The sequence below is a fragment of the Megalobrama amblycephala genome, linkage group LG9, assembly GCF_018812025.1.
Source record: "Megalobrama amblycephala isolate DHTTF-2021 linkage group LG9, ASM1881202v1, whole genome shotgun sequence".
NCBI lineage: Eukaryota > Metazoa > Chordata > Actinopteri > Cypriniformes > Xenocyprididae > Megalobrama > Megalobrama amblycephala.
In genome coordinates this window covers 25085939-25112113 of record NC_063052.1, presented here as the reverse complement: position 1 = coordinate 25112113, position 26175 = coordinate 25085939, and the positions used below count along the sequence as shown (strand labels likewise).

Here is a 26175-nt window from a genome sequence, read left to right as displayed (position 1 = left end):
CAGCACAACTGTTTTCAACATTGATAATAATAAGAAATTTTTCTTGAGCACCAAATCAGCATATTAGAATGATTTCTGAAGACACTGAAAATTCATCTTTGCCATTACAGGAATAAATCATTTTAAAATAGTAAACATATTTTAAATTGTCAATATTCACAATCATAATATTTACTGTATTTTTTCCTGAACAAAAAAATCCAGTGAGCATAAGAGAATTTTAACATTTAAAAATATTAAACCGACCCCAAACTTTTGAACGGCATCACTGAAATAACGTGTACTATTGAATCGCCCGCAATAGGGCCAGGAACGTGCATTATGAAAGTAAACAGGTTCAATTTTGACTCTCCTCTACTGTGTATATCAAAAGAATTGGATTTGAATGGGATAGAGGGCCCAAAGGAAGATCGTCACAGTGCCACCTACTGCTACGACGCCGCTAAGTAGATTGTCAACTAAGAACAGTTTTAAATCACAATCCAGGTAAAAAGGGATACTCTGTAATTGTACACATCAAGGATCTGATCATGAAAAATGCCCAAATTTAAGGCGTAAAACTCTTCGAAGGCAGCCATTTCAAGAGATCGATTGTCATATTTCAGTCTTTTATTTAGAGTTTCTCTCTTGTTTTTTTTTTCACCCCCAACCCCCCCTGAGGAGTGCACATGTGAGTCTAATTGCTACTCTCATTAGTTCTGTTTTCACAGGAAAAAGATGGGGGACAATTAATTTTATCACTTAATTTTGTCACAGAATCGCTGCCCGGCTGTATTGATGCGCTCGCCATTTTGGGCCTCATTTTTCAAGAAAATTAATTGACAAAGTGTGAAAAATTTATCAACATATCAGTAGATTAAGCGACAAATTGAAGCAATGAGGAAATCAATTGTGGAGCTGTGGACAGGAAGCAATCCCACGGTGCTGAGTGGAGCTGCGAGCTCGCCGTGAGACTGACTGTTCTCTGCATCTCATTCATTTATTCAGCTCAAACTACCATTAATCAGAATGAGTTACAAATGACCCTCACAGTTCACAGCAGGTGCACACACACACCATACGCACTGCTTGCACGAACATGAGCACGTACACACACGCGCATCATGTATAAATACACTCAAGCGCTCAACCTCTTTCTGTCACACATACACACGGACTTACACACATTGAACCTCTCTAGTGCACAAAAATATACCACACACATAATGCACATAAACAAGCCCTCAACTTATCTCTGTCACTAACGCGCAGGCAGATACACTCAAATGACTAAAAACAGCCTCCTTGGGGTTATAATAAACAAACCTGATCTAACCGTGCTCTGATTTATGTTAATGCACTGTAATAAAAAAAACTATGTTCAGATTAAAAAGAAACAAAAAAATGGTACATTATACAAGAAAATACACAAAGAAAATGTGCTTTATCAATCACTACTGTATGTAATTTTTAGGGCTGTCAATTTAACAGCGATTATTTAAAAAAAATAATAACAACAAAGAAAATAAAAGCAATAGGGAAATTGCGTAACAGTCGTCTTAAAATCATGGCACTAATAGATAAATACAGATAGATGTAAATAAAGTCACCATGAAATCAAAATTGACAATTCTCTATTTTTTATGGAGTATTTATTATAAAATGACTGATCCGTGCACATCTTTTTTCTTTTTTTTTCAAATCATGTGCACACGTAATCTTTAAAGGGTTAGTTCACCCAAAAATGAAAATTCTGTCATTAATTACTCACCCTCATGTCGTTCCACACCCGTAAGACCCTTGTTCATCTTCAGAACACAAATTAAGATATTTTTGATAAAATCCAATGGCTCAGTGAGGCCTACATTGCCAGCAAGACAGTTAACACTTACAATGCCTAGAAAGCTATTAAAGACATATTTAAAACAGTTCATGTGACTACAGTGGTTCAACCTTAATGTTATGAAGTGACGAGAATACTTTTTGTGCACCAAAAAAAAAAAAAAAACGAAATAAAGACTTTATTCAACAATATCTAGTGATGAGCGATTTCAAAACACTGCTTCAGGAAGCTTCGAAGCTTTACGAATCTTTTGTTTCGAATCAGTGGTTCAGATTGTGTATCAAACTGCCAAAGTCACGCCCCCCAGTGGTGAACCATTGAAATTTCAAAACACTTATGACGTAACGAAGCCTCGTTTACTGAAATCACGTGACTATGGCAGTTTGATACACAATCTGAACCACTGATTCGAAACAAAAGATTCAAAGCAGTGTTTTGAAATCGCCCATCACTAGATATTGTTGAATAAAGTCGTTATTTAGTTTTTTTGGCGCACAAAAAGCATTCTCGTCGCTTCGTAACATTAAGGTTGAACCAACGTAGAACTGTTTTAAATATATCTTTCTGGGCATCTGAAAGTGTTAATTATCTGGCTGGCAATGGAGGCCTCACTGAGCCATCGGATTTCATCAAAAACATCTTAATTTGTGTTCTGAAGATGAATGAAGGTCTTACGGGTGTGGAACGATATGAGGGTGAGTAATTAATGACAGAATTTTCATTTTTGGGTGAACTTGCCCTCCCTCTTGTAGCGACATCTCTTCTGTAAGAATGCAGCAATAGCAAACAACAACGATGACATCCAATCGATCCAATCAATTCCTGATGGACAAAATCAAGTCCCGCCCTACATTTTTTCTTGTTTGAGAAGCCGTTTCTCTCGTATTTACATCACAATAGGGAAGACTATCGCAACTTCCGCTTCATACCAACTTAATTTAAGTAATTTATTTATTTATTTTAAAAAGTTACTTTCACTGTATTGCAATTGGTATAGAATGGCACTAGCAACATCAAGGTAATGGGTTCAATCTCAGGGAAAATGCTTTAGATAAAGCATCTGCAAAATATGCGAATGTACTGTAACATTGCACTGCTGTTCCTGCTCCAAAATATGTTGCAAGATACATAAATACATGTATTTCCATTTAAAACACTTCTCATTTTATTAATCTACAGAGCTTTTAGTAAGCCAACTAGAATTTTACACACAACCAGTCACTAAATATTTTTAGATAGAGACACCTCAGGTATTTTACAGTTCCTATGGACACAGAACTATGTGTGTTATTGAATTAGTCATCAAATAAATCTATGCTAAATAGATAAATCGCTGCACACATTTACAGTGAATGTGTTTCATTCGTAGAAAGCCTATAAAAGGTGTCTGATGAATATTTATAACATGGTTCTATAAAGACCTGTGAGATAGAAGCTTCTCACGTCACTGATGAGACATTGAAGGTACAGGATGCTTTAGTGTACGCACAAAGGAGAAAAAAAGCACAGGAACTAAGAAATTGAGGAAGATACAGTACATGGTGATGGCAACTAGTGTGGAGAGAGAAGAGGCAGTGATGTTAAAGCAGATGCTCCCATTACTACAGTAATGCCTCAGTCACTGCAGCTGTTGTATCCTCCACTGGAAACTGTAATAGCAGCTAATCACACGAGAGGAGAAGAGAGGAATCCTAGTTGATTTGTTTTACCCAGAAATGCTTTTTATGCTCAGGCAAACTGTTGACACTTTACACACGCTGTGATTGAGGAAATCTTCCATCTCTAAACACACATGCAGATGCCTGTACATCACACACATTAAATTCACGCTCCGTATTTATTAGCTTATACAACACAAACACACTGTACTGCATCTGCAAAGAGATTCCACCCCCTCTTTTCCACCGTACGGTCGTCCGGCGATGGCGAATGATGGAAAACAAAACAAATGAAAGTAAAAAGCCTAATTATGGCACGTCTGCCTGGTATTGCATCACTGCTCAGACGGATTTACGGAAGCATTTATTACACAGGAGCATTAGAGCTCTTTCACACACAAGTCATCTTCTCTCTGCTCAGATTTGCATTAATCAAGGACAGCAGCTCGGAGATATTGATCACTTATTTTATGCATTTTAACATTAAGAAATTTTATTCCAATTTTGCTTTTCATTTTGTTTGATTGTTTTCAGTTTGTGGCCTACAGACAGATCTAAACGGACTCTGTTTACTTTATTAATAAATGTTCATGGGTTTATTGTGGACAATTTAGCAGTCTGTTCTGGGGGTTTTACACTGAGGTCTGGGGACACCCGGAAGTCCGCAACAGGATGACTGGGGATTCTCTGAAAATTTGAGGAGGGGAAAAAAAAAAAAAGATTTTACAAATGTGCATTTTATATTTAGGACTGTAAAAGTTCACTTTTAAACTTAAAATATTTATTAAATAGGTTTAACACCATTTAAAGTCTGGTTGAATATCAGAAATTAATGGAGGTTAATCACAATTATTTAATTCAATTGACAGCCTTTATTGGCTGATTCTGATTTCCGATTTTTTTGTTAGTGTGATCTTCCGATACTGATTTTTGCAGATTTTCTTTCTAAGTACTATAATGGACAGCATATACAAACAAAACTCTACTTTTCTTCAATGCAAAGTTTTATTTTTATAAAAAAAAATTAAAAAAACAAGTAAAAAGTCAGTAATAAAATAAAAACAAATAGCGAATGAGACGAGTGAGAGAGAGGAGGCGGGTGTGTGTCACTTTGCCGTCGGAGAGAAGAGAGCGAGAATGCATAGCTGAAAGTATTGCCTGTGCCGCTGGTAACAAAACGGATTGGCTCGGAATCAGTAAGACGTGAGACTGACCGGCCGATCATAAGGAAAATCAGCCGATTCCAATCCCTGGCCAGTCGATTGGTGCATCCCTACTTTTAATGTTGGTTTTAAATGTTTATACATCTAACATTTACTCTAATAGTGTCTAGAAAAAAAAAAAAACATAATAAACAGTAACTTTCAGAACAGTGGTTCTCAATTGGTTTAGCCATGGGACCCACATTTTCCCATGGTCATTAAGCTGCGACCCAAATTTTTAGGAATTTGGATCAAGCGACAAGCACAGTTCCACTTTACTTAACATACAAATAAATACTAAGGACCAATACTGATGAATAAACAGTATAGGTAAGGCTATTAAACAGCAGTCCCAAACTAGTTTTTGATAATACAATAAAGTTTGTTGGTATGAGCCACCACAGTCTTCAAAAATACAGAAAATAAAGTGAAAAATATAGCTGCAAGCAGCAATTACGGGGCCAAGCACAAAAACGGCACAATAAGCCAGCCAACACGGCTGGGAGCATCAGACTAACTACAACTGTGAGCAATTAAAGACCTATTAAGATCATTTTAGGCAAAAGAGCTGAAAATTTATCAAAAATGAGGATTTACTGGTTCATCACTTTCGACCAATAGGTGGCGCTGTGACCAAATTAATGTGGTATGGTAAAGTGAGGTGACAATGACACTTGCAAAGTTTGGTGTCAATATGTCAAAGTATTGCAGAGATACAGCTTCAAGAGTGGGTTTTGCATCATGCCTCAAATTCGTTGCTCCGGTATATGAAAATGATTTGACGCATCGACTTGAAATCCATAACTTTTTGTCGGCATGGTCTGAAGATGATACGGTTCGATTTTGGGGAAAATCAGAGCAACGGTTTAGGAGGAGCTCAAAAAAGTAGGTTTTTAAAGAAAAATAATATGGCGGACAGGAAGTTCAGCCGACTATGGCAAATTTGATATTTTTGTTCTCGGCATGAGCCAAGGAATCAACTGAGACCAGTTTCATTACAATTGGTTAATATAGTCAAAAGTTATTAGCATTTTTGTAAATTTTGTTATAACTTTTGACCACAAGGTGGCGCTGGTCCGAAACCTCTCAGGCTCCTTTAGGGCATTGTCCTGATAACCCATACCGAGTTTTGTATCGATATGCTAATGTGTTCGTAAAATACAGCGTTTTAGCACAAAATTCAAAATGGCTGACGGCCAAAATGGCCGATATGGGAAAATGATTCGACTCGACATGGTGCCCCGAATCTAACGATACCAAATTTATGATTTTTGGTCAAACCCATCAGAAGTTATAAGCAAAAATAGCCATTTTTCATATCTCCACTCAAGTAGGTGGCACCGCGCCGAAACACTGCATGATGCCTCAGGTCATGCTTGTGATGACATGTACCAAGTTTAGTCAGAATATGATAAAGTGTTGCGGAGATACAGCCTTATGTCTATTTTTTTTGTCGGCATGGTCTGAAGATGATCTAGTTCAATTTTCATGAAAATCTGAGTAATGGCCTAGGAGTTCGAAAAGTAGGTTTTTCAGAAAATTCAAAATGGTGGAAAATGCATTTGACGCATTCGAATCGGCTTGACCCAAGGAATCAGAGGAAAAAAGAATTTTGTTTCTAGCCCTTACGGTTCAAAAGTTATTAGCATAAACATACGTGCAACTTTGGACAGCTGGTGGCGCTAGAGGGATTGAGTTAGAGACTCCAAATTTGCTATGGACAAAGGTCAGACTGTCCTCTAACTGTGTGCCAAATTTCACAACTTTCCCGCAAGCGGTTCTATGGGCTGCCTTAGACTTCAAGAGTGGAAGAAGAAGAAGAAGAAGAAGAAGAAGAAGAAGAATCGAAAATAAAAAGAACGCCAACAGATACAATAGGTGCCTAAGCACCTTTGGTGCTTGGCCCCTAATAAAGTGGTATTTTGGGTTACGTTTTATGGAAAATACAGTTACCATAGTCAACACACAAAACATGAAATGTTAATAAAAATTATGGACACTGATCCTGATGAACAGAATAATACCTTTAAGCAAATCCTTCCCAGCGAACACACGACATACCCATTACACAATTTATTGGTACTTTTTGATAATTAATTGACAACGTAACTACGACATTGCATACTCATAATTTCATTCTTTCTTTATAGTGATATACAGCGTGCCTCCGTATTTGTGCAAGCACTTGAAGAGTGAGAAGCGCAAGCACAGTCTGACAAGACAGGAAAGTTTGTTTTTCCAAGGCGAGAGACTTTTTATTTAGTGACAAGTTACGGAAATAACATTCTAATGATGACACTGTCATATAGCCTGACAACATCTCATCTGACAGCAGCTACTGAATCAGGACAATGCGTTTTTTTCCTCAGCCACTCTTTATTTAAACTGCGTCTGACAGAAAAGTCAATGGCTTTCATGATCGTCTTTCAAAATAAAAGTCTTGCATCAGAAAAACATTTAGAATTAAGTTTTTTGTTTCTATGACTACACACTCCACGACCCACTCAAGACCGTCTTGTAACCCAGAGGTTGTAAAACACTATTACAGAAAATATTTAAATAATATGCATAATGGCAAAAATTAGTATATAAATACTATACACTTCCCTTCAAAAGTGTGGGTTTTAATGGTTTTTTTTTCTCACCATGGCTGCATTTATTTGATCAAAAAATATATTTTTTTCAAGAAAAAAAATCTTACTGACCCCAAACATTTGAAATGTACTGTACAGCATATACAATTAAATTCTAAATAATAAATTCAAGTCAAAGTCCTTTAACAGTTAGACAGCACTGAGTGAAAGAAATGGGACTAAAGCAGAACTTTACAGCAGTAAGGCAGCAGAAACTGAGAAAGCAAATGCAGGACCACCTGAGGGTCTATTCTCACCTTTCTAAGGGGTTAGAGGAGACAGTTTTGGTGTGACAGAGAGAGAAATAAAGCAGGAGAATGGAAAAGTGCGTGGGAGAGCAGGCGGGCGGCTGGGCCAATTGCAGGGGCTCCAGGACTGTCATGTCTGTATAAACAGGCATTGATTTTTCTGTCCACTGCAGCCACCTTCACCATTTATTCTCTGGCTTTGTGGTGGGACCCAGAGGGGCCGAGAAACTCTGTTACAGTCCACGTGCCCCTGAGGCAAATGTGAGAATAGATTTCACCTGTAAAAGAGGCAAAGCTCCGCTTATCTGGGCCAGGGGTCTTGTCACAGCCCAACACTAAATGAAAAGCTTCACACAAACCTCGCTGCAGAGGTGCTAACCTTCCACCGCATCCCCAGGTGGCCTGGACTTAAAAGCCCAGACATGGGACTGTCAGCTGAGACAGCTCATCAACATGACCCCCCCCTGTAGATGGCAAGGTGACAGATGATTAAAAAAAAAAAAGTCCAAGAACACAAAAATGTCCTCTAACACTACAAATTCTTTGCATGTCCTTCACTGCTTAGAATAAGAAGACTCAAATACCTGAGAAACCAAAGTCATTTCTTGATCCTAAAAAAAACCTCTGAAATCCATGAATAAAGAGTCTTCCTCTAACTCAAGGCATTTGAAGAGAGAGATAGAGACAGGGCCGACATGTGATGTACATAATGAAAGTCTAAAAACAAAGCCCTAAATCCAGGGATAACCACTTCTACAAGCTCACCACTGTCCAGGGTTTCTTCAAAATGCACCCTTAAACCTTCTCCACTAAATTAATAAGGCTTGATCAATAATTGAATCTTCAGGCAATTCTACCTTAAGTGAAAAGCAAAGGTAAATTAGAACATCCCCAGTGTCCCAATAAATCCATAAAGCTGCATTACACACAATATAACCATCATTTACATGATGTTAAAAATATCAGTGTTTGCAAATTAGCTTGCAGTGGCAGTAAAGGCATCTTCATGCGAAAGATGATAACTAGACCTATAAAGTTTTAATAATCATGAGAATAGGGAAGTCTACACCACAGCTATAACGATAAAGACACAAAGGAATTTAAAGCATTTAAAGAGGCAGACAACATAACTGTAAACAGAAGGTATTGGCTATTGGTGTGAACCTTAATATTACTGTTGCAGTTCATTTTACAGTTATCTTTCTTGACGTGAACAGGCCTGAAAGGGTTAGTTCACCCCAAAATGAACAAGCTACGCAATATCGCATTCATTATCGCAGATGAATCGCCTTCGATAATGAACGCGATATTGCATAGCTTGTCAGTGAACTACGGCTCTGTATATTAAATGGCGCTCCATTTGAAAGCAGGTGATGGCGATTTAGAGGTAATCAGGGAACCGGCTTTACTGACGAAATGCGCGTGACAATCGCATACGATATATCGCCCAGCCCTATCATTAATTACTCAACGTCATGTTGTTCCAAACCCGTAAAACTTTCGTTCATCTTCTGAACACAAATGAAGATCTTTTTGATGACAGAATGCTGTCAGATTTCTTTCCGTAGACTGCCTTTGCAATTGAAACTTTGACGCTTCAAAAAGTTCATAAAGAGATCGGAAAAAGAGATCAGTGAACATAAGCGGAAGCTCAACCGAAACCTGAATAACTCACAAGAACTAACCTCTTCCGGAAGCTCAAATGTGCTGCGTAACACACAAGAATTAACCTCATTGGTTACGCAGCATGTTTGAGCTTCCGGAAGAGGTTTGTTCTTGTGAGTTATTTGAGCTTCTGCTTATGTTCGCTGATCAATGTTTACATGCAAGTAAAAGCCTAAAATTAATCTATTCATTATATCAAGCAATCAAGTCTCTTTAGAAAATTTGGACTAAACCACTTGATTCATATAGATTAGTTTTCCGATCTCTTTGGAAGGAAATCTGACAGTATTCTGTCATCAAAAAGACCTTAATTTGTGTTCTGAAGATGAATGAAAGTCTTACGGGTTTAGAACGACATGAGGGTGAGTAATTAAAGACAGAATTATAATTTTGGGGTGAACTAACCTTTTAATTGAGCCTTCCAGATCTCAGTTTTAAATTACTAGCCTTCAAAAGTTTGGGGTCGGTAGGATTTTTTAAAATGTTTTTGAAAGAAATCTTTTATGATCACCAAGGCAGCATTCATTTGATCAAAAATACAGTAAAAACAGTAAAATTATGGAATTTTATTACAATTTAAGAGAACTTTTCTATTTTAATATATTTTAAAATGTAGTTTATTCCTGTAATGACAAAACTAAATTTTCATCAGTGTCACATGATGCTTCAGAAATCATTCTTATACGCTGATTTGTAATTATCAGTGTTGAAAATAGTTGCGCTGCTTAATATTTTTGTGAAACATCAGGATTCTTTGATGAATATAGAGTTCAAAGGAACAGCATTTATTTAAAAAATAAATCTTTTATTACTTTTGATCAAGTTAATGCATCTTTGCTGAATAAAAGTATTAAAAAATTCTTACTTACCCCAAACCTATGAATGGTAATGTACAGGCTGTTGTTAAATTCATATTTCACCCCAAAATTAAAATTATGTCATCATTGTCTTACCATGACATTAAAAAAAAAAAAAAAAAAATCTTTTACAGAAAAGAAAGTTATTGAAGTAGTGATATCCTATTGTGAACGAATCAGAGTTGGATCTTTTCAACAAACCAGTTGATCCAGTAAACAAATCCTGTTGTAATGTGTTGAATTGTAATGTAATGAATTGTACTGATCCAGTCACCGAATCATAAACTTCATTGAAAAGATCCACTGAAGACTCAACAGACACAACTTTGCTCATGAACACACCAAGGACAACTAGGATAAATTTTATTTATAGTGTTAAACAGCTTAAATTTCCATCTGTTGCTCATTTAAAGATTTTAAATATAAATGCTCAAGTCACATGACCACTTTTAAAGAGCTTTCAGAGCTTAAAATGTCAAAAATCTTCCTCCTCCTGTGTTCTGAAGAAAACAAGAATCATACAAGTTTGGAAAGACAGGAGGGTGAGTAAATTATGACTTTTTGGGTGAACTGTCCCTTTAAATCTGTAGTGAAGGGTGGTAAGTGCATTCTAAACACAGCTGAGATTAGCCAGGAGCCTGAATCCCTGCATCGGAAGGATGATACAGGGACAGAGAGAGAGTGAAGGAGAGAGGGAGTGAACGAGGGAGGACAGAGGACATACGCAGTGTGTCAGTAGCTGTCAGAAGAGTGAAGTGTGTGAAGAGTGTGATTTAAAAGGCACGATGAGGCAGCTGGCAGTTCAGCCCCCCTGCAGGCCCAGAACATCTTCTCTCTCACACACACGCACACACAGAAGAGAGAGAGGCACGAAGAGAGAGACCACACCACGGCACAGTGCTGTCACTCTACCTGAAAGCGTCTGACACAGACTTGTGCTATTTTCCACTGCGGTATCACAGCATGATAGGACTCTGAGAGATCTGGTGTGAAACCCAGATGCTGCTCACCTTAACCCTCATGCTAATCTAAATTAAAAAATTCCTCTAACCTTAAAATCCCCAGGGCTTCGCAAGTTACAGTCAAATTAACTGCAGTAGATGTAAGGACGTCTATTAGCTCAAACTCATATCAAAGAATATCTAAATTAAGCTAATCTAAAACAAGAGCTTAGTCTAGACAATGCCTTAACAAATATGTAAAACTCAGTGGAGTTCATGGCCTCAAACTCAGGGAGAAATCTACATTATGTCTGGTTGACTCTGCTTATTCTGTCAAAGAACTGACCACTTAGACAGAAACAGGCCAGCTGACTGACTTATCAAACGCTCAAACGCAGTTTCATCAATTTCTGTCCACAATTTAAGGGAGGGAAAATGTGAAATCTGCAATACCTTATTAGTAAACAACCATACAGCAGAGTTATTGTTAACTAAACAATTTAAAATCATTTTCATTCATTGAAATAAATTTGGAACAAAAAGTAGAAATATTAGATTAAACATTTCAGCTTCAAATATAAAAATTTCAGAAATGAGAAATGTTGCCTAAATAATGTTGTCTAAATATTGAAAAAAAAAAAAAAAACCTTACAAAAAAAATGGCAAAAGCGCATAACAAAATGACTTTAAAACATAAAATTAAAATGAAAACTGAAAATATAAAATTAAAAGCTAATTATTCAAAAAATTAATAAATAATATAATAGTAAAAAACAATGCTACACAGATTCCATACAGAAAGAACACAGGAAAAAAATAATGGAAACTGGCTACTATATGATCAGAATTTCTATCCAGACATAAAAAATAAGAACTGAATATTACCAACATAACTTGCAAAATAAAGCAAACAAGGCTGATATCTAGCTTAAGTTAGCTTAAGTCACACTGTGAGATGCATAGTCGCAAAAGGAAGAAAAAAACTATAAATGAAGTTTGAAATTATGAAAGTCACAATTGTGAGGTATAAAGTCACAGTGAGATGTCACAATTACCTTTTCATTTATTTATTTACCAAATTGACTACTAAGTTCCATAAACTCAGAATGGTCTGGTTTGACAGACAGGGCTTAGACAAAGCCAGGATTAGTCTTTAGTTCAATTGGGGCATTTAAGTAGCTTTTATAAACATTACCCTTAAAAAAAAAACATTACTAGTGTGCATCCTGAGACAAAACAATGGCTCTGACATATTTTAAGTTACTTTCAGTTAAAAAAGCTCAAACATGCATTTTAGTCTAGGACTATCTTAAGCCTTGTCTGTGAATCCAGGGGAATATCTATCAAATATTACAAGTCCACATCTCCAACCACTTAAAGACAAGATAATAAAAATCAAACCACTCAGAATACAAACTAACACTGCCAACACTATGCATTCAAGCCACTAGGGTTGTCACAGTGCCAAAATTTAAGTAGTCAGTACCAATAATAGTCAAATTGTTAAGGTTCTTTGTACCACCAGAGCAAAAATTCTGTATCGTCCGTTGGTTATCACTGTAAATAATTGCAGTTTCTGATTCAATCATGCATTTAAATCAATCCAGAAACTTTGCAGTGTACTTAGCAGCATGAAAAACTAAATTTATTCAGATTGTGAATGGGTAATAAACAAAGCAAGAGAAGAGCTCTCACTTCATAATCACCAAGGCTGTCAATCTCTAAAGTGCAAGCTCACTGAATTCTGCACTCTGGTGAAAACCCCCTTTATAATAAAAAAAGCTGTCTTAATTGTACAGTGAATCTCTTATTTACATCGTGTTTACACTGTTGGTTATAATGAAAGGATTCATGAGTATGTGGCTTGCATTGAACAAAATCTTGTGCATTTTCAGCTGTGTTAAGCGGATTCTGACTAACTTACTGATTAGGACCTGTAGCCATTGCGTTCACATGCTCAACATATATGATTGTAATTGCTTAAAGGTGCTAAAGAGGATGTTTTGTTTTATACATTTTTGCAATATTACTTGAAACTGTCTTTACTAACTGATAAAAGACTATTTATTAGGTGCACTGAAAGGAATAATATTAATATACATCATCTGTGCATGAGGTAGGGCCTTAAAAACATCAGCCAATCGTTTAGCGATCATCGCGTAAACGATTGGCCCTCTGGCTTGTCAATCACTGCCATGACGTTCCTTGTGAGAGACGTGCGCGGCTGCGCGCTCCAGTAACTTTCCACACTCCACAGGCGCCGCATGCAATGTTTTTGTCAGGAGACAGGAGTAACAACTGCAGATTATGAGTTACCTGCGGTGAGTCCAACATAATGAATCCACTAACACGACACAGCGAATGCCAGTGGTAAACACTCGTGTTCTAATACTCGTGCACGAGTTTTGGGAGGCATTCCCTCGAAATGAGCTGTGAAGGAGGGGGGTTGTTCTTACACATGCGCTCATTTCAAAAACTCACTAACAGTCTTTGGTTTCTCAGTTGACGAAAAGATCCTCTTTAGCACCTTTAACGCTTGTAAATACACGCTGTAAATAAAAACCTTTGATGCTCAGAGAGTGTTTAAACCAACACGAATGAGAGTATGAAAGCAGCATCTACTGTATCAGTGGGTACTAAATATATCCGGTACTCATTAGAAATTAGGGCTGGGACAATATATAGATGCAATGCGTTTCGTGGACTGATTCTGATATTTTCCGAATGCAACACGATTCTCTCTCGAATTGATTCTGAGCTTACTTTTTAACATCAGATGGCGCTCTAGGCTAGTTTTTAACCGCACACTCAAATGCTCACAAAGAAGATCGCTCATGTGTTCGGCTGAGTCTGAGTATGTACTTGCACCTCAGAATGCTTTTATGATGCAAGATTAATGCAAACAGCCCACTGCAAACACCCTTGTAATTTGCTTCAACCTTTTTGAACTTTATGATTTGATTACTTTATAGAAGGTTCAGATGGTGTGTGTAAGGAATTGGAAGGAAGCAGAGTGTGGCTGTTTGTAAAGCAAGCACTGCCATCCGCTGTTAAAAAGCTCAGAATCGATTTGAGAGAAAATCACGATACATTCAGAAAATATCAGAATCGATCCAGAATCATTTCTCGATTCGCAATGCATCGATATATTGTCCCAGCCTTAGCAGAAATGCAGGTATAGTCATCGTTTTTACCGGTATAACCGGTACAACTGACACCCATACAAGCCATACTAGAAAGTTTCCAGTTTCATCTAAAAGTAAACACATATATTTCACAGACAAATGTGGAAAACAAAGCATAATATACAGTTTTGCTCATTAATATCTAGTTCATTTGCTGCCAAGGCCCTCAAATCAGACTCTACATACCTTTCAAATACTGATATCACAAACCTACGCCTTAGTCAATTAAAAGCCCACATCTCCAAGCACCTAACAATCACATCTTAAAAATGAATGTCACAATTAAACCCAAAGGGTATGCAACTTGTTAACCATTTACATTTTATTCTAAGACTGTGGATTCAATTCACACTTGAAAAGTTTCCTGAAACCCCAAATCTTAAAAACTTTTCTATCAGACCTTTTGTCACATCACAGCAGGGTGAGATTGGACAGGTAGAGGATGAGCAAGGCTCGAGAACACAAAGCAAACCTCCGTCGGATACGGCGGTTGAGTTAGGATGTGAACGACTGAGGTGAGTTTCCCTGAAGAGCTGAGTGAGATCTTTAATAACAGTGTTGAGGTGGGAACTCGAGTTAACATCGCCGGCGTGCGCTCCCCGACCGAGCGCAAAATGATAGCACGGTTTGAAAAGTACTTATTAGCTAAACTGGGTAACAAAAGCAGTGAAAGATATAATCACATCTCGTTTGCCTGCCGACATCTCTTCACTCAGACTAGCTCTGGGTGACGTGACAGCCCACGGTACTCAATTAATGAGTAACTGCTAGAGTATTTATTGTGCATCTTAAAGTGACAGTGACAATCTTGGACTATATTAATGAGTACTGTAAAGCAGAAACACTCTATTTGCAGGCGTATTTGGCACCCTTAAGTAATTCATTCAATAATCAAAAGTCCAATAACGACAGGGTTGTCAAGGGAGTAATATTCATCTGGTCATGTGATCTCAACATGGTGACCAACATGAGGGTGGACCACCTTTATGTAGAATAATATAGCTTTTTCTAAGCCACACAGTTCCATCATGTGCATTTACCTCATTTATTCATATTAGTCAAATGTACAATTTATCTATCGAGTCAAACTTTTTGGTCACGTTTTATAATAAAGGTATCATTAATGTATTAACTTACATGAACTAACAATCTTTGTTAATGTTAGTTCATAAATAAAACTGTTCATTGTTAGTTCACATTAGCTCAGGTCTATTAAATAATATGGTAACGCTTTACAATAAAGTCTAATTTGTAAACATTGGTTAATGCATCAATGTACATATTTTAATAGCATTTATTAACCTTTGCTGCTAATGTTAGTTAATAAAAATACAATTCTTCATTGTTTGTTCATGTTAGTTCACAGTGCATTAAAAGATACAACTTTTAATAATGTATAATGTACAACTAAGATTAATAAATGCTGTAAAAGTATTGTTTATTGTTAGTTAATGTTAACTAATTTAGTTAACTAATGTTAATAAATGAAACTGTATTGTAAAGTGTTACCAATAATATTAACAAATACAACTTTTGATTAACTTTTGGTTAACTAATGCCAACACATGGAACCCTTATTGTGAAGTGTTTCCAACTTTTTTAATCACACATTTAACCCACAGTACTAAGAAAATAAATGAGAATAAGTATGGCGGTGCTATTTTTTTGTGTAAATATTATGCTTAACAGTCTTGTTTTATGAGTTAAATAAGCAATTGCTTGTCCTACATGCCAATGTTTTCCCCAAATTATTAAAAATCACTCCCTTTATTCACAAACAACATGCAAGATGATTTGTAATAGATTTTTATAAGATCAGATATCATCGTTTAATCCTGTATGTCTGATATCAGTCATCTCATGAATACTTGCGCTTGCCATGTCTCGGGGACGAAGAATGAGACGAAGAAAACATTGTTGCTGTACAAACCTCTCGTTTATCATCTAAAAACACAGTTTATTGTTGTTTTTATTGCTGTTTTCCTGTACAGAAGCTAATAAGACCTGCACATCAAGGAAATTAACAGTTGTGGCCTGGATTTTAATTATGCCAGAGGGAAACAAGTGATTTAGAGAACAGAGGAAACCCATTTTGTTTCATTTGTTGTTGTTTTTTTTTGTTTTTTGTTTTTTAGATTAGTTTTGTTTTGTTTCCTTTTTAGCATTTTTTTTTTTTTTTACAGAAAGATGCTAAGAGATGGCTTTGACAACAGAAACTTGTCAGACTTTCTGCACAGCTGCACCTGAATCAGTTAAAGACTCTAAAGGGATATCACAGTGATCTTGCTTGATACTTGGTACGGTATTTCACTCAAAGGAGCGATCGGCACTAAAGAAAGCTTCAGTGTTCAAAACCACAGACAACACCTCTTGACAATGACTATGACGATCAGAAGATTCAGTATGAATCATCTGAATGAGTTCAGACCAGACAGAGACTGTTGCTGTCAGAGTAGCCGTCAGAACAGGGATCAGACAGGGGTAAGGGTTGAGCTAGGAGTCACGTCGATCGTAAACGAATTAGGGACTGTTTAGTAAAATATTTTCAAGGAGTTAACATTTGGATAACGGCTTCCAGAGAATAAGGCCATGGCCGTTATTCCCTCTCTAAGTGGATTTGAACACATGCCACATAATTTATGGCCACAAAATAATTGCTAATTCAGAGCAAAAATTGGAGAAAAAGGAAGGTAGAAAAGGACATGCTCCTTAACAGTCCACGTGAGTTTGTGAGGTGGCGATTTTTAAAGAAATGCATTCTTTTGTTGCAAAGTAATAAGGAAGAAAAATAATTATTTTTAAATTTAAATATAGTAGGGTCTGAAAGTCTTAGACCACAAAAAGATATATATATATATATATATATATATATATATATATATATTTTTTTGAAAATTGAGCATTATGAAAATTTAGCAAAAAAATTATGAAGTAAAACTGAAATATTACTAAATATTCTATTTCTTGCATTAATTAAATAAGCTAATTTAGTAACAGTCAATGTTTTCCTCAAATTGTTATGCTAAAATGTTAGTTTGCAATAATAAATTTAACAAATTGGTTTAAAATTTCTAATGAATAAGCACCAATTAAATAAGCTAATTTGAAGAGTATTAAAAGTTTCCGACAGACTGTTATGCTGAAATGCTAACATTTATGTGGTATTAAAATTCTAATTTAATGCTAAACTGGCTAATTTGTTCAATTAAAAAAACAAACACTTAATTGTATTTTCTTATTTGTAAACAATTTCCTATTATAAAAATGACAAAATACAGTTCATAAAAATATAGTTAATGCAACAAACAGTGTAATTTAGCATGTTTTGTTTTAATTTAGTTTCAAGTTCCAAATTCCAAAAAAGAAAAGTGGAATAACACCTCATAAAACATTTTCTTAAAAATATATAGTGTTCAAAAAATGTGTTGCTCACTTGAACCAAAGAACATCGGCACGCTCCGCCTTCCATCTCCCATATCCATATCTATCTCTCTCTCTCTCCCATTACAGGTCACGTAATTCAATGATCACCTGAGATCACCTGCTGGTCATGAATCTCAGCCAGTGGTGTAACATGAAAAATTGTATTAATATACGAAACTTATTATACAGTCCAAAACGGTACGCTGATAAATGGCATGGTTGTGGGCTGACAATGATTGCATTTAATCCAATGCCCGGATGTTATTTTTCTTTCTTTTTCTTTTTAGTTCACTGCTTAAGTGTACAGAAAAGAACTCTGAAAGGAAGAAAGAAAAAACACAATTTACCACTATGTCCTAAGGTCAATGCAGTAGTCATAGCAGCAGTTACCATGGTCACACTTTTTTTCTAGGTGGAAAAGAGAGAAGAGAAAGAAAGAAAGAAAGAAAGAAATAAAGAAAGAAAGAAAGGATTAAATATTCCTGCTCCATGCTTGGTAGATACTAATTGCACCCTGCAACACAAGTGCAGTAAATAATGAAATTTTAATTTCTGCTCTCTAGATTGCCATCCCCTCATGTGTAGAGTCATGTTTCAAAGAAATTTATTATAGCCCAAGGAGTGAGAGCAGCGGGGTGGGGGGGGGTCCACATAAAGAGTGAGTGTGTGTGTGTGTGTGTGTGTTTGTATGTTTGTAATTGCAGGGTGTGCAAGTTAACTGCGGTCGTGTAAGCCTATTATAGGTGTTCCCGTGTGTCCACTCGAATGTGCGTGCTTCTGAGTGTGTGTGTGTGTGTGTGTGTGCACTACTGCACTTGAGTAAAAAAAAAAAAAAAAAAGAGACAGGCTAAAATCCATGAGGTTTACTTTGAAAAGATGGCAGGCCATTCAGATAATGTATCGTAACTAATGTCTCCCTGCTAAGGATGACTGGGCCGAGCAGGCTTCAGTTTTGGCACATTCCGCTGGATTCCGGCAGGCGCTCCACAGTCACGCTGGGCTGGGGCGAATCAGAGCGCCGTGATTCACCGCAGCTCCATTTCTCACACACAACCGACGCAGCTGACTCGAACAAGAGTGAAGTTTGTTGGACAAAGTAGACAAAGCAGGAAAAAAGAAGTGGAGGAAAGAGAAGGGAAAAGTTACTATTAGGGAGATTCTAAAGTGATGTTCACAATGTGCCATTCATCTTTAATAAATATGGTTGCCAAAAATTCACTTTTGGACACTTAAATAGTCACACTTAAATATTTTACGAAAATTTCAAACAGTGGGGGAGGGGGGGACACTTTTAAAAAGTATTATATTAATCTATTATTTTAGAATTTGAAACACACAAAAAGTTTTGTGAAACATTTTACTTGAAAACTTTGTGCTACAGTGTATGTGTGTATGTTTGTATTTTATTTTATTTTTTTAAATGCCACTGCTTTATATATATTTCATATATAATAAAAGCCAAAAAACAAAATAAGTGTACAATTTGGTGCCACTAAACCAAAATTTATTCAGAAACCTTGCACATTTCATTCATTAATTCAGTTTATTCACTCTAGTTTTAAAAAAATGGTAATAAAATATGACAAGATCTCAGAGTTTAAAAATTAATCTTAATTATGTCAGATAACACTTAAGCAAAACATGGTCAGGTCAAAGTGTCTGAATAATTTTTGGTTCCAAATTTTGATCAATTTTACTGGTAGTCCACTGTATGAAGAATTTTAGTTTACTTTATTTTGCTATCCTCACTTACATAAATGAACTATAGTGTCCTGCACCCACTAGTAAAAATATATAAAAAATGTCTGAATAATTTTTGGTTTGACTGTATGTATTTCAATTCTTTAAAAGAAATCTGACTTGGATATTTATTTTTCTGTTATTCTGTGAGACACCAGTTGTACAAATATACAGCTGAGAAGTCTTATTAGTTTGGATTGCTTTATAACTCACAACAGATTTAAGCTCCAGGGGTGTTTTGGATCATGCAAAAACTTCACCTTTAAGATTAAAGGCAGTCGTGAGATTGTTACGCAGCTTTTCGTTGGTTATTTGCGGTTACTTCCCTTTTGTTTCACTTGATTGTGTGCGGAATAATAACCGATGTGCCCTGTGGCTGATCTTCTCTTTTCTCTCCTTTCATCTGCTTTTGTGTCCCTGCAACATTTACGACGAACTACCATTCATCTCCATCTAACAGCCAACCAAATAAAATAAATCACAAATTTCCTCAAATATAACAATATTTGTATTGGGGGTTTATAATTAATGAGCCCAGCTGCACTAATTAAAACCCATCTGAGCTCCATTCATCTTGGTCAATGCGGCTGATCGTTTTTCAGGCTGGGCACCACGCCTTTCTCCGGGCCGCCTCGTCCTTGGACTCATTTTTCAGGTGATTTGAAAACTATTGTTGGTTTATTGGTGTTGAGGAAAAACTGCCTGGGCGCAATTAATAACCAACAAACAAATGAGCATCATCATGTGAATTAACTGTTGTTTTCCGCTGTTTACTATAATACAGATGCTGAATGTAGACGTGGCCTAAAATTAATGGTATCGAACAGTCTTATAATTGGCACGGAGCCATTAAAACCTAATCTGTCATCGGCATAAAAAATAAACAAAAAAAATTATTGGAAGTACTAACTCATTTTTAGTAGCCAAATGTGCCATTGGTTTAAGAAGACAACTTTACTGCATTTCAGATGCTGTTTTACATCTAATATATAAAACAACATTAATTTGGCATTTTACAACAAGGCTATTTAGTTTGACTGAATATTAAAACTGTTCTACAACTCAATTTAGATAGATAGATAAATTACATAAATTATCCTTTACCAGTCTTAGATACTGAATCTATGGAACTGTGGTCACTCGTACAAACTCGCATGCATTTCACAAACAGCAGAATATGGGCCTGATTTTTCCGACCGTATGCATAAAAAAAGCAGTGATATCACTGAATCCTCTTAGCATGTAACAGACAGACAAGAATGTACCAGGGGATGGTCTCGGTGTCAGCACAGAATCTTCAATGAGTTCTTGTTCCACTCACCCTCTGCAGGACAAGCCTCTCAAAAGTAGGACATCAGAGGGAAAAAATAAAAACATGCTCACACATAACTGCTAATTCATAAAACCTGATGTGTTTTTTTTTCCTCTGGTGTTGCAAGGTGTTTCAAAATAATGAATGAGAGTGTGCGTAAGTGGAACAAACTAATTTTTGCCTCTCCTCTTTTAAACTTCTCTTTACTAAATAAACCGCACTGCACATTCCTGTTTGATGTAACTGCATTTGATGTGTACAGTATTTGAGCTAATTTATCTCAACTTATTCGCATAGTTAACCAGAAACTAAAAACTGCTGATTCTAACAAAACCATCTCAATAACTATTTTAGCCTTTGAAAGCAAAAAAAAAAACAGATTATCAACACAATTTGTTTAATGCTGTATAAATTTGCTGACTCAGAATAATTGCTGTCAGATATGTGCATGTTTAGCTTCATGCTAGGACAAAGTAGCAGAGCGCTTCCTGTACGATCCAAACTCGTAACTACCCTAAAGACACACTGGAGGCAGGAGACCCAGTTAACGCCAGGGGAGAATTAATCTCAGCCTCTGTGATATATGACTCGCTGCATAAATGGGCAGCGCTTTGTTCGTAGTGTTTATCGAGAGCGGGCTCATTTAATGGCGCTCAATCCACCGACGACGTTCTCTCTTAGAATCTCACTCTCAGATAGTGCCTCGCTAGTGCGCTTGGGTCTCAATAGGACATTTAATTACCTTTTAATTAGTACATTAGAACATATTCGCAAAGTCTGATAGCTTATGCAAATGACTTTCGAAGAATTTCAAAGATTCATTGGGAAAAAATAAAAGGGTGTAAACTATCACGTTCTCACTAACATCTAACAGTGACTATACACATTAGTGACAATTTTGTGTTTATGAATCTACATTATGTAATTTCCATTACATCTCAGATTATGTATTGTACTGTATTTAATAGCCTTCTGTTGAAAACATTTTTTTTTAAATAAAATGGCTGATTTTTCCTAAGGCTAATTTTTTATGTATACTAAATACACACAATTAAATATTATTTTCACACTTTTAACAACACTTTGACAAAATTATAGCGTGACTGGAAATTATGCTTAAAATATTAATTATGAAAACTAACAAGTAATGTTTATCTTTAATTTTCTTTTTTTATTTTATATATCACATGTCATATTACATATCAAACATGCTCTTCTCTTTATCTCGTTAACCAAGTACGCTAAAACACTAAAATAAAATACTGAGGTAAAATTGCTAGTGGAAATTTGTGAAAAAACTATCAAATAGTTTTGTAACATAAATATAGAAATGGTTTATGTTTGTGTGTTGTGATTTTAAAAAATTAAATAAAAATATTGGGTAACACTTTAGTATGGGGAACACATTAACTATGATTTTTCCCTCAAACTCCTAATTTATTAAAAGCTAGTAAGGTAGTTGTAGTGGTTAAATTCAGGTATTAGGTAGGATTAAGGGATATAGAATATGGTCATGCAGAATAAAGGCAATAATATGTGCTTTATAAGTACTAGTTAAAAGTGATGATTGTCCCCTATACTGAAGTGTTACCAAATATTGATATACTAAGCAGCAAAACTAAATGACAAAGGCATGGTAAAATGTTTTTATGTGACCTTCAAAAAAAAAAAAGTTTAAATCTGTAAGTTTTAAAACTTAAAACTCAAGAAACACCATAAAAATACCTTCAGGGACATTAAAAAGCAATAGTAATACCTACACATATTCAGGTAGATGTATTCAAATCACTTTTAAGATTATGAAGTGGAAGAGGAAGTCACATCAGCAACGGTAACACACTGTTTACATTTATCCTGCATTAGCAGCTCTGAAAGAGTCTTCATTCTATCTGTCTCACTCGCACAGGCAGGTCATTTTTTACACTCCAGGTTGATGTAACTGCAGGCCGGAGCTGCATGTGGGGGTCACGCAAACAACGGTAGCTAAGAGGCTTGGGTGACCTGGCCGCACAGGTGTTCAGGAAGAACGCTGTTCACGGCCAGGATTGATGATCTAATCAAGCTGTCACCATGGCGATGAGCGGCTTGGCCGAACGGGAGGGGCGGGAGGCGCATGCTTACTGTTCACCCAAATTGGCCCTGACAGGCTGAATTGGGAAAAGGAATTTTCCCCTAAGTAATGTAGGAAACTAGTCGTACAGGCAACGCAGGAGAGTCGCAGCTTGCCCCCGAGCTTCTCCGCCACACATCCCTCTTTCTCTGTCTTTGAAGAACCGAGAGAAGAAAAACAATATCACAAATAAACGCAGATGTTGGCAGAGCAACACAGGGAAATTTTTTGACAGACTGCCTCACGCTGCCACGATCGGATTGTTACCTTAACGTTGCTTTTGTCAAAAAAGTTCGAAAGAGACATACTTAATTTGACTCCGGGTGTTTACACTACAGACGATGAACTTGGTTATCTTTCTCTCTCTCTGACACGCGCTTTGGAAAGTACATAAAATTATTGAGTAATCATTTGGGTAAAGCCATAAAAATGAAATGTGGTTAATGTTCAAGTAATCTAAGTTTTATGGAGGGCAATTGCTTTAAACTAACAATTTTTAATTATCATTTAATTTCGGCAACGATATTAAGGCAATCCTTCACTCGGAATGCTTTATCTGTGAAATATTTAGGAAAATAAACACAGATGATTATAATACTCTCGAGCATGTGAAAAGGAGAAAAAAGAGATAGATATGGGGTTGTCAGAACAAAGGAGTTGGAAAGATAAAGATCACATTGCATTTTTTAAAAAACAAGAATTATTAATGATGTCACACTACACACACATTGCGTTTCTCACTTTCTTCTCTGAAAAACACCACAACTTAACTCGGATTACTGTGGTAAACATTTAAGTTACAGCACATTTACTCATTTAAGTATTTCCACCTGTCTGCACACTCGCGCGTGACATTTCCGGCGACGAGCATTTGATATGTATCGGGGGCATGAATTCATTGTGTTATTTGTAAAATATACAGACGTTGCTCTTTCGAAGTTTCTCAGATTGTTCTTCTTTTGGAATACGTGATAGGATGAAACAAAGAGGGTGAAAGATCCCATTAATAATTAACGATTCACTCATAACCACAGGGCTGTTATGAAAACATGCTCCTCAGCTTTTTGCATATTATTGCTCCTAAATTCTGCAACTTGACTAATTTTCTTTGCTCCTTCTCTCTTTCTTCATCCCCCCAGTCCCAGCCTTCATATTTTCCCAAACACACAGAGAAACCAAAGGCCTCTTCTTTTAAATTACAAACATCCGGCATGTAAATGAGCCGGGCTTGCAGGGGAAGAACTTGTGGGCTCAGCGCTTTAATTTAGTTAATTATATTCGCAGAGTTTGCAGTCGTTTGAGCGCGAGCTGATGAGAGCGAGTGATCGCCCCTCTTTCTTTCAGCGCTTAGACTCTTGTAATCAAGGCCATTAAGCTTTAAAAGAGACTTTTAGAAGTGAAGCTGAAATCAACTCCTCCAGGAGCTCCGGGCCAGCCGTGCGTTTCCCCATACCGTGTTTACGCTGCCCTGAATTTTTTCTTCCTCTTTTCAAGTCGCCGATTTTCAAATAAACCACTATACGTGCCATTTGATGCACGTGGCGACAGCGAAAGTTGATCGTTTGCCGTTCATGTGTAAAAGTTTACTACCTAAAACAAAAGTTGTTTTATTCAGTGCAAAAGCGAATCGGATGCTGATGTCATAATCATAACAGTGTTACACCATAAAAAAAAAAAAAATAGATGTGTATGGTACAAATCACATGTCCGGCACTCCACAGGCTGCAGTGTGTCACGCTCTTGGCCTTGGACATTCTGCCCTGTTTTCTTTTATGTCACATGTGATTTGTGCCATCTTGCATGACAGGTGTGTATGTCCAGAGAGGACACTGACCTGAACACTGACCTGAACGCAGCGGATGTCACCGTCACTCCCTAGAGCTTCTCACTGCTGCTCATCTGTCCTCACATTTGTTGTACAAATAAACGCAACACAAGTGATATCATTCATCTATACAAAAACAAGCAAAGATCAAGTCAAAGTATGGTAAAAAAAAACAAAAAAAAAAAACACATACATACATCCTGCTAAAATTATTTAAAAGTACTGTGTTTATTACAATAAATTTGATTTCATTATACATGCAGCTTTTCTATTAATTGAGAAATTAATTGGGATTCTTTTTTTTTTTTTAAATGCTTTACGTTTGAACTTTCCATTTATCAAAGAATCCCGGGGAAAAACACTGATCAGTTAAGAAAAAATATTAAGCAGCACAACTCTTTTTAACAATAAAAATAATAAATGTTTCTCGAGCACCAAATCAGCATGTTAGAATGATTTCTGAAGGATCATGTGACACTGAAGACTGGAGTAATGATGCTGAAAATTTAGCTTCGTAATCACAGGAATAAATTACATTTTTAAATATATTGAAATAGAAAACTATTAAATAAATATTTCACAATATTACTGTTTTACTCTATTTTTTGATTTTTTAAAAAGGCAGACTTGAATAGCATAAGAGATTCCTTTCAAAAACATTAAAAGTCTTATTTATAAAGATACTCTCCTTATATTTACACCATCTACTATATATATATATATATATATATATATATATATATATATATATATATATATATATATATATATATATATATATATATATATATATATATATATATATATATATATATATATATATATATAAATTCTCTACCTTGTCGTCTTTCTGATCTTACAGCGCCTTGACATTTTGTATCTTTGAGGTGCCGTATAGTTTGTACCCACCGCATTCATTCTGGGTGTTTTGAAGGGTGTATTAGTTCAAAAGGCTTATTTTTCTAATGTGAAAATGGAACTAATGATGTGTGGGGGTCTTTTGACTATTACTTATGAAAACAACGCAGAGTCCATTCCTCTGTTATTATTTGGTCAGTCGAAGGGACCTCTCAAAATTGCACCAAATTATGTCCAATTAAGACAAGGCCGACGCTGTCAATCAAGAACAAACTTTCCCCCATCATTACACAGTTAGAGACACTGCACTTTCTCACTCGCGCTCTTTTTCTTTGAAGGGAGGAGAGCGCGAATATGATCCTGTGTACCAGATGTGTCACAATGGAGACGACTGGTGTTTCCATCTCTCTTTCCGACTCTTTCTCTCTCTCTCTCTCTCTTTCTCTCACTGACAAGCTGTCACCTGCTGGCTTTCACAATGTTCCTCCTCCCCGGTGTGGGCCGGAGTGTGCCAAACCCAGCGGCAGGTCAGCGGTGAACACGCGCAGCGCCCCTCCAAAGCCGCGCGATGAAATTTGGCAACAAATGTCACAGCGGAGCAAAACAGCTGTTGTCTTCACGACAAGCCAAACCCATTCTGTCTTTTTGAATTATGATAATGCAAAACAGTGTCACCCGAATCACCGGGGACGAGTC

At 36.4% G+C, this 26175-nt stretch overlaps 1 protein-coding gene across 7 annotated transcripts in view; it reads right to left on the bottom strand.

The window, feature by feature from the left end:
* tshz1 (teashirt zinc finger homeobox 1) overlaps positions 1–26175 on the bottom strand; it is a 324830-nt gene that overhangs the window by 207484 nt on the left and 91171 nt on the right. For 4 of the 7 annotated variants that reach the window (XM_048202353.1, XM_048202349.1, XM_048202351.1 and 1 more), the window contains exons 4-5: positions 24643–24747; positions 20640–20713 (exon numbers count right to left, since the gene is read on the bottom strand). The exons of 1 other annotated variant lie outside the window; for it this stretch is intronic. The gene's annotated coding sequence lies outside the window, so the exon portion shown is untranslated. The remainder of the gene's footprint in view (positions 1–20639; positions 20714–24642; positions 24748–26175) is intronic. 2 more of the 7 variants (XM_048202352.1, XM_048202354.1) reach the window with 1 other exon arrangement.